The sequence below is a fragment of the Dama dama genome, chromosome 13 (assembly GCF_033118175.1).
Source record: "Dama dama isolate Ldn47 chromosome 13, ASM3311817v1, whole genome shotgun sequence".
Lineage (NCBI taxonomy): Eukaryota > Metazoa > Chordata > Mammalia > Artiodactyla > Cervidae > Dama > Dama dama.
The window spans coordinates 17,534,347-17,544,490 of record NC_083693.1 but is presented as its reverse complement, the minus strand read 5'-3'; the positions used below and the strand labels follow the sequence as shown (position 1 = coordinate 17,544,490).

The window sequence follows — 10,144 nt, the reverse complement described above, 5'->3', positions numbered from 1 at the left end:
TAATACTGCGAGACAGTCTACCGACAATGGTCAGAAAGGGCTGTTTATTTAACCACTTTTCAACCACCTTAACTCTTCTAGAAAGTGTATGTTTCCAAAAGAAAGAAGAAACAAATTTTCATGCCCCCAATTCTTTTGCAACGGAACCACATCTATGCCCATTTTTTTCAGGTGACAACATGTGTGGTCTTGTCATCGAGAGCAAGGAATGCCATGCCATCTTCTTCCTTGATTAACGAGCTTGCATTATCACACGGCTCTGGCGAAAGGAGTGAAGGTCCCACGCCTTTTCTCTAGCAGCACCCTGCCACGTGAGCTTTCATTTGCAGCCAGCATTTGCAGGAGAAAAGCTAGGCTCACCACCACCTTTTGCTTACTGAAATTGCTCATGTCACTGCTTCAATAGTAACTTCTTCTACATGTATATTCACTAACTCTATGCATAGAATTTTTATGTAACTTAAAAAAAAAAAAATCCCTTTCAGTCATGCTTAGGTTTTTTTATTACTTAGATATTCTGTCAGGCATAAGAGAATAATCTATAATTATTGTGATTTTCAGAGCATAAGTTTTTAGAGCTTTTTTCCCATTGTAGTTGGTCAAAGGACTAAAAAAATCTTACTGGAATATCAAAAATGAATACATAAGATACTTCTTATGTGAAGAATACACCCTTTCCTTTCTGGGTGATAAGAGGCTAAACCTAAAGATTTCTGAAGTCCTCCTGATGCTGAGATTTGTCTCTTCTATTATTTGACCTTTTCTCTTCCCCCCAGTCACAGTGCACTGAGCCATTCAAATGTCCCTATCTGCGGAGCGATGGTTCTTAAGGCTGGAAGTCTTAACAACAACACTTGTAACCTTCAAGCCCTGGCACTGCCCTTGATGTGAGCTAACCTGCCCAGAATTCAGTCCAGAAGTCAGAATTGCCCAGGGGTGCTCAGCAGAAGATCAAAAGGTCTTGCCTCCCCCTCTGAGAGTCCAATCATCTTGCTTTTGGCAAAAACTAATTCATATACATTTAACCTTTTATTGGGGGGCAGGCACTATTTCATGTTCCTCAGAGGAACATGTTTGAACCAATTCAACAGCTGACTTACCTCAGGCCTTTTCTAAAGAGACGGTGTCAGTGATCACACCTGGGAGTGGGGTGTGGGCCAAGCTCAGGGGGAGGAGAGAGTCTGCCAACAGGGCTGAGAAAGGCAGGCATCCTGCTCAAAGCGCCCCCAGTGTCACAGCAGAACTAGGTGATTTCGTCTGGGCAGCTCCAAGGGTCAAGGCTCTAAAGGCAGATTTGCCGAGCCCCTGGGTGAAAAGTTGGGCAGAGCTAGGAGAGACAGAGAGCAAGACCAAGGGCAAAATAGGGGCTCCTATGCAATCACACCCAAAGACCCAGAAATGATTCTTCCTGGCATCCAAGCCCAAGTTCCAGGGGGTGGAGTGGATGAAGGTGAACTATTGGCTCAGTTGAGCCAGAAGTGCCTTTCCAATATAATGCATTTACTAAGAAGAAACTTTTCCTCGTGGAAGGGACTTTGCAGGAAAGGAAGCATCCTAGCACATTATCACTGAGGCAACTGTACCTCTACAAAGAAGGCCTAAGGTCAGTAGGGAGAGTCAAGGTCATGTTAACCCACACCATCAGTAAGCCTTGGACTCTCCAAGACATTGACGATAAATGTTGACAGTGCCTTGGGATGACTTGGCGGGGGAGGGGTGCTTTTGCAAAATGTTAGGGCCAGGGGCATTCCCCTAATCAGGTAAAACAGGGCCTTTAGGGATACTTTTGTTCACCTAGCTGACTCATTAGAAAAGACCCTGATGCTGGGAAAGATTGAGGGCAAAAGGAAAAGAGGGCAGCAAAGGGTGAGATGGTTAGATAGCATCACCGACTCAATGGACGAGCAAACTCCAGGAGATAGTGAATGACAGGGGAGCCTGGCCTGCTGCAGTCCATGGGATCACAAAGAGTCAGACATGACTTAGCAATTAAACAACAAGGTGATTTTAATGTACAACCATAGGTGAGAGCCACTGGCTTAATACAAACCTGACTTAAAAGAAAGATAAGGAAAGGAGATTTCAGGTTAATTTCATTAGAATCCCATGAAGCCCACCAGCACCAGTGCCACCACAGTTCATGCCTAAAACCTTCTGAATCAACCAACATCCAGCCTGCCTGCTGCTCACCAGGAAAGAAAAAAAAAAAAAAAGATGCATCTATAAAATTAAATCAACTCTGAACATTCACAATTACTCCATCTTTCATCTCAGGGGCACCTCCTGAGAATGGGTCTTGAATCACATCATCTTCAAAATAATTTGAATCAAATCATCCTCTCTTTAATTTTTTAAATGCCCTTGGGGAGGTATAACCACTCCCTACTCCACCCCTAAATACAAACCAAAATCAAAGAAGATCAAGTCCCTTGTCATAGAGTGAATTTTGTCCCCTTTCCCCTACCCCCGCCTTTATCTGTGGAGCCTCCACCCAGCCTGTTAAATTTCAGTTCCCTGGATGACCCATTCATCTGCCCTCCCCCTTCTCCCCAAGTGACAGATTCCTACTTATCCTTCAACAAAAACAATAGCCAGGATCTTAGAGACAGATCACATCTTTGTTGGTGATTTGCTTTGCGCATCACAGTGCATTAAGCATTTTGTTTGCAGGCACATCTCATTTAAAGCTCACAACACCACTACGATGCTATGATGCTCATTGACAAATGTGGGCATGGCCAAGGTCACAAAGCTAAGAGGTAGGGGGGCAAGCTTACAAACCCATGCAGCCCACTCCCAGCCAGTTTTCTTGCCCTCATGCTAAATGCTTCTCTGAAAATTTAGCCCAAATGTCACTGTCTTCATTTTTTTACAGTTGTAATAATTGTTAAAACTGTACCAGACACAGGAGAGTTTATCAAAATGATTATCAAAAGCATGAGTGTATTTGAAAATTTTCACAACAAAAAGCTTTTTAAAGTGTTATGTAAACAATGATATTTTCAGATATTTAAAATCCATTGTTCCTCCATAAAACATTAGCAAATTTTTTAAATGTTACCGTTTGTAAAGCCCATCCTTTTCCCTTTCAACAGCCCAGAAAGGGGCCCTTCATTCCTGCAGTATTTCCACATTTCCTACATCATCTCTCAAGTGGCGTTGTCATATTTTTTTGTTGTTGTTTAAACATATGTATTTGCCACAAGATTATGAACCACACATGGGGGGCACTCAATTTTATTCATCCTGGTTTATCCCAAAGGCAGCACAGGGTCCAGCAGATAATAAGGTCTCAGTGTCTGCTCAGTGAATGAATGAATTGCCAAACAATTCTTTCTTGAAAAAGAGTCCCTTCACCGTTAAAATCTAAGCAGTCTATTTATCACAAAAGCCCAGTATTTACTCTCCCATTTTATTCCCCTTTCTCTCCTCCCCATTTGGACAAAATAAAGAAAAATGCCTTTTTCACACAATTCCCCCCACACACTTGCACTTTTTTCTGCTTGGAAATGACAGCGGAAGCCTGTGGGATCTAGAAGGACATTGATCACTTTCACAACTAGAACCAAGCACTTTCCTTAGAGGAATCTCCCTGCATCGAGCAGAACTTGCTTCACCCTCCAGGACAGGTCCAGGGTCAGCAGAAGGAAGAGCCAGCATCCTACCCATCGGACTTTGATGCCAGTGTTGGGGTTGGAGGAGCAAACTTAGTCTTCTACCCAAGAAAAGTCTGTGGTCTGCCTGCCTCTATTTCCCTACTAAATTTAAGGAGGAATGCATAAAATGCCTTGAAGCCAGTCCAGAACAGAACACGGACTTAACTCCAGGGCTACTCAAACCTGGGTTTCCAGGGGAGAGGTTACCAGCAATCTCTCTGTCCTTCCTTCCTTCTTAGAGCCCTAAACACTTGAACTGAACTCTCAAAATGCAATGAAAAGGAAATTGTGAGTGCAGACATCCTAAAAGAAGTATACTCTTGCTTCAGATATGCCTTCAAATGGGAAATGATTCACAAATCGGGAGAGGCCATTGGGAAGAGTTTGGGCAGAGCATCATTTTCAAGCACTGACATCATCAATCCTATCTGAGAGCTTTTTTATTCTTGACAAAATCCTGTCTGCTCCCAAGACTACACCTAGAAAGAGTGGGGTCAGCAGCCTCCTTTGACAGGTGGCAGAATCAAGCTTTAAGGACCAAGACCCAAGTGCTGGGCCCAGGCCCTCCATCCACCCTCACTGGCTGTTGGCTAGAGGCACACTCCATAGATGGGGAGAGGACCCACATGCACAGTTTCTCAGCTGTGTCCGACTCTTCACAACCCCATGGGCTGTAGCACACCGGGCTCCTCTGTACACAGGACTGTCCAGGCGAGAATACTGCTGTGGGTTGCCATTCCCTTCTCCAGGGGATCTTCCCAAGCCAGGGATCAAGCCCGAGTCTACTGCATCTCCTGCATTAGAAGGAGGATTCTTCACCACTGTGCTACCTGGGAAGCCCCAAAGAACCCACAGACCCTTTAGAAGTCACATTCACGAGGCAAAGAGCAGGGCCTTTGTGGTCAAGTGGACTTTGATTCAAATCCCAGCTGCTTCTTTACAACAAAGTCTCAGTTTCTGCACATGGGTCTCTTATATATAATTCACAGGAAGAAGATCAACTGGAATTGGAAAATTTATGTAATCATATGCCTAAATAAAGTTTTTAGTTACCTTATTGAATAAAGGCCATCAAATCCAAAATTTATCCTGAAAATATACATTCGTTTTCGTCAATAAATCTTGAAAAAATTCTGGTAGTTCACAGAACATTGTTTTTAGAAGAATAGCATTGCCGTTTAACACAACTGCTGCTTGTAGAAATTTAGAACACTCTAAAATTTTCAAACCCTGTTTCTAACACCTTCAGTAGAAATGTGTATAAAACAAGAGAAACCTAGGAGCACTGTGTGTTGTTACAGCCTGATCATTTCTATTTATCCCTTTATTTGACACCCTTGGGGTTTTAACCACCTAGCAGATAACAATTAGTCAAAGTGAGATCTGGAAGGGGTGAGAGATACGTCTTGCTACTGGAAAGTGGAGAAGGGTTATCACTCGTATGGACATCTTCTTAGGCAGAACGTTTCCGGAAAGTACATATCTGAAAGTGGAAAATCTGGGAAAGGATTCCCTTAAAACTGTCTGTATATGTGAACTTCCCAGAGAACTTTCAACTACCAGGAGTACTGCTGAAGACACCATGTGATTTTATAAGTCTTACACTTACCATTAACTCTGTTTTGAATAAATTTCTCCTACTCATATATTGGATTGGGAAAAAAAAAAAATATTGTTCTGGTTTTTTCATAAAATGGTACAGAAAAACCCAAACAAACTTTTTGGCCAACCTGATATTTCATAAATTCATACCCATCTTTGGGGGAAAAAGTAAAAGTGGAAGTGTTAGTCACTCAGTCATATCCAGCTCTTTGAGAGCCCAAGGGCTATAGCCCGCCAGGCTGCTGCTCTGTCCATGGGATTTCTCCAGGCAAGAATACTGGAGTGGGTTGCCATGCCTTTCTCTGGGTTATCTTCCCAGCTCAGGAATCGAACCCAGGTCTCCTTCATTGCCAGCAGATTCTTCACCATCTGAGCCACCAGTGAAGCCATCTTTGGGGTCACAGTTCAAATATTCCTCAGCAATGGCCACAGTTAGTTGCTTTCCTTTTACTGCACCTTCCACCTACCTCCACTTTACTGCATCAGTTCAGTTCAGTCACTCAGTCGTGTCCGACTCTTTGCAACCCCATGGACGGCAGCACACCAGGCCTGCTGTCCATCACCAACTCCCAGAGTTTACACAAACTCATGTCCACTGAGTCGGTGATGCCATCCAACCATTTCATCCTCTGTCATCAACTTCTCCTCCTGCCTTCAATCTTTCCCAGCATCAGGGTCTTTTCCAATGAGTCAGTTCTTCCCATCAGGTGGCCAAAGTATTGGAGCTTCAGCTTCAGCATCAGTCCTTCCAATGAACACCCAGGACTGATGTCCTTTAGGATGGACTGGTTGATCTCCTTGCAGTCCAAGGGACTTTAGCACTTATCTCATGATAATGTAGCTGCGTGTCTCCATGTCTGTCTCCTCCATTAAAAGTGAATTCCCAAGGGTGGGGTGCCTGCCACACACAGTGTCTGGAATACAGCAGATGATCAACAAGGTCAAAGGCTGTGACATGGATTCAGACACTGCTGCAGAAACCTTGGCTAAAGTCATGGTCATTTGGACAACAGTGGGGGTGGAGGTGATAAAAAATAGCAGGATTTGCTCACTGGCCCTGTGTAATTTGAAGAAGAAATAAGAGCTAAGGAAAACTCCAAGATCTCTGGCCCAACAACTAGGTGGATGGTGGTACAATTTCTTGCTGCGGAGAAGACTAGAGTGGGGAAGATTTAGCATGTTGAATAGGTCATGGTTATATTAGTCTGGGGGGTTTCCCTGGTGGCTCAGATCAAAGAATCTGCCTGCAATGCAGGAGCCCTGGATTCAGTGCCTGGGTCAGGAAGATCACCTGGAGAAGGGAATGGCTACCCACTCTAGTATTCTTGCCTGGAGAATTCCCTGGACAGAGGAGCCTGGCGGGCTACAGTACATAGAGTCAGAAAGAGTCGGATTCAACTGAGCAATTAACACCTTCACTTCACTTATGTAAGTGCGGAGGACAGGGATGAAGGTCAAGGCTGTGAATATTATGTTAACATCCAAAAGTATATAGAAGGTATTCAAAGCCAGAGAACTGGATAATATCACTGGAGAAAAAAACTGTTCAGTGGAAGGAGATGAGAAACAGGGCTGGGAAACTCCAGTCTGTTGAAAGAGGGCGTTGCTAAGAATGACACACTCAGGTATGTAAGGCATTCACTAAATAAAATGTATCACATTTCTCTGAGCAGGAGATACAGAATTTTTATTTTTTAATGTTTACTCCTTATTTCTTTTCATTGTTATTATTTATTAAATTACAATTTAAATTACAATTAACGATGATTTTCACAATGTTTTTTGCAGAGAAAATAATACTTTCATTCCAGTAAAGTAAATATCATTTTTCTCATTTATTGTCATCGTTTAGGTGGAGAAATATCTTTCTTCATGCAAATGTGCCAAACTCATACACAGGAATAGGCAGTCATGTGATTTTCTAACACCACCTGTGAACATTTCATTATCAAATCACCGCTCTGCCTACAACTGCATTCACTCTCTTATTCCCAAAAAGCAACAGAAAATAGTCTTCTGTGGGATTCTACTTATACCGCCTCCTCTTTTAATTTGTTTTTAGGATCTGTTTGTGCACTTCACTTTGAACAGCAAAACCTTGTCAACGGACTTTTAGTTTTTCGCTTTGCCCATGGAGACGTCATGGCTCCCTGATTGATGGATGGTATTTACTCGACAGCAGTGTTTATTTAAGTCAGTGACAGATTCTAGTTTTTTTTCCTCAGATTAGGAAATCTTATGGAATCTGGAAAAGCCTTGGGACTTGGCTACAGAAGACTAGGGAAGAAAATAAAACTTATTTTATCAGTCCCCCCAATGGTTAATTCATATTGAGAAGAATCTATCCTTGTCCTCTTTTTTCCAGATTCAGGTTTTAGAGTCTGAATTAGGATTATTGGTTTGAGTTCCTACCACATACCTCTGCCCACCCATCACATGACTAGCATGATCTGAGAAGTTATGAGAATTCCTATGCTGGTATGGGCACCATGTGTTACTTTGCTGATTTCTCCCTTCTGATCTCACCAAGTCTGAAAACAGACATTCAGCAACTAACGGGTATGTGTAAAGACTTGAAGTTAAAAATTGAGCAGTCATTGTCTGTCAGTTGGAAAGTGATTAAATTTCTCTTAAAATTATTTTAGATGCCCTAATCATTATTAATGTAGACCACTTAGCATCCAGATTGTGGTCTCTAAATATCATTTTCCATTAAAAAATAAACCAGGGTCCTAATGCCAAGTCTGGAGCAGGAAATGGACAAAATGAATCTAGAATTTTCTGTATCCAAAAGTTAAAAAAAACACTCAAACACCAATAGAATTCTGTCAAAGGATTCAGAAGCCAGCTTTAGGACCTTCCACTGGCCAAAGGAGATACAATTTGAGAACAAAATGTGCAATGAATTATAGCCTATGAAATGCATTAATATGAGCTCATAGTAATAATTCTTTTTTTAAAACTTACTGGCCATCTTTGGAGGATGTTTCTTCATTAAATCATTGTTTTCAAACTTAGGAAATAAAAGGAAAGAACCAGATATTTATCCAACTTTCCAAATGAATAATATGGAAAGTTAATCTAATAATTGATAAGGGGAAGTACCATTTTACAGAGGTACTCAACCTGCTAAAAAAAATTTTTTTCTTTTTTCCATCAATTGTTCGTGTCAATCCGTCATGATTTTACCCCACATAAATGGCAAAATCAAAAAACAATCAACACAGATTTTCTTTCAGCAGGATAATGTCAGTTCTTCTACAAAAGAAAGCACTGTAATTGCAACCTGCTTAAAAATTTTTTAACAATAAAATTAGAAGGACATGATTTTTCAACTTCTGATGAACTAATAGATCTAAGTAGCAATCATTTGTGGCCTGATAAAATCACAGAAAGAAAGAAAACCAGTCATTCTATAAGCCCTAATGGAAATACACATCACCACTGAAAAAATACTTTTGAAAAACAAATTTGAATCAAATGAAGCCTCCAGGATTATCAGTTTGGCAGGGGTGTGGGGAGTGGCTACAGTAGAAGATGTTAAACAACACTACAAAAATGTAATCAGCAAAATACAGACTTGAAAGTCTATAGCAGTGCTACTCAATGCATAATCTACTGACAATGTCATCCATAAACTGTTTATTACTGACCCATGATAATTATAAAAATTGAGAGGAAGCATTTAGAAAAGTTTACAGCAATGTAACATAATCTAACATCCAAGCCCCTGGACAGAAGACTCATCTTATTGAGTAGAGTATAGCTATATTCAGGTCACACAAAATCATACCTAACACATGATGAATCATATATACTGTGAACTATTTATTAGTCAAGAGCAATAGGATCATGTTACGATTTGTCTCTGTTTAACTATAACCGGTCAACTGTGACTCTAAAAGGTAAATTCTGCAATCTATTTCTTTCACCAAAAAATTATTTAAGATCAGAAATAGATCAGTTATTGCTAGGGTATGGGGTTATGGTGAGGGTAGGGGGAGATACTTCACAGAGGATTCAAGGAAACTTCACTAATATGGTTATTATGTTGATATGAGAATTATTTCACATGTGTCAAACTCGTCAAATTCTTTAAATATGTGTATTTTACTGTACATAAATTATGCCTTGAAAACTAAATATTTTTTTGTAAAAACAAGTTTAAGGATATCTGTTAGGGTTTAGAAAACTGCAAAAAAATATTACTCCCACATTAATAACAAGGGAAATTTGAATAATCTACAAAAGCATAACTTACTTCTTGAACCCGTCATTAAACTGTGGTCACTGGGCAACCAAGTGACCCATTTTTCATGAGTGACTGGTCCTTCCAAGGGAATATGAGACTTGTGAACTGTTCATATTTGACATTACCTGGAAAAAAGAAGTGGGCACCACGCAAGCCTGAAAGAAAGAAACTGAATAAATTTTAATGAATTCTTAGAGGCAAGTATGGACCAGTAGGTCACTGTGGAATGGCTGGGGGCTTCAGACATAAAGGGAGTTTGCAGGTGCTCACACCTCTCCTCCACCAGCTTCTGATGAGAAAGATTGGGTGTTGGACAGGAGACTTGGGGGAAAACTCCCTCGGTAGCACGCAGGGGCACAGGCATCAGGAGGTGATCAATGGAAGCAAGAGAACAGGTAGGAAACCTCATCTTCATTCTCACACCTTCCTCTCCTGTGAATCAAAAACCTCAGCCACTGGGAAAGGGGCATACGGCCTTTGACTCACAAGGGCACAGACAAAGATTCATAGTTCTGGGAGATAAATAGAAGCAAGATTTGTCTGCTTTGGGAGAAAAGATAGAAAACTCTTTCCAAAGCACAGGCAAAAACCCCTTGCTGCTGGAGGAGTGGTAGAATCAAGCCCTCTACCCCCA

General features: G+C 41.3%; 1 non-coding gene across 1 annotated transcript; it reads right to left on the bottom strand.

Annotated features, from left to right (window-relative positions):
• Positions 1 to 8,416: 8,416 nt before the first annotated feature.
• On the bottom strand, positions 8,417 to 8,551 carry LOC133068719 (small nucleolar RNA SNORA69). Its single transcript, XR_009695672.1, has one exon. It is a non-coding gene; the product is annotated as a small nucleolar RNA SNORA69 (small nucleolar RNA).
• Positions 8,552 to 10,144: the final 1,593 nt, after the last annotated feature.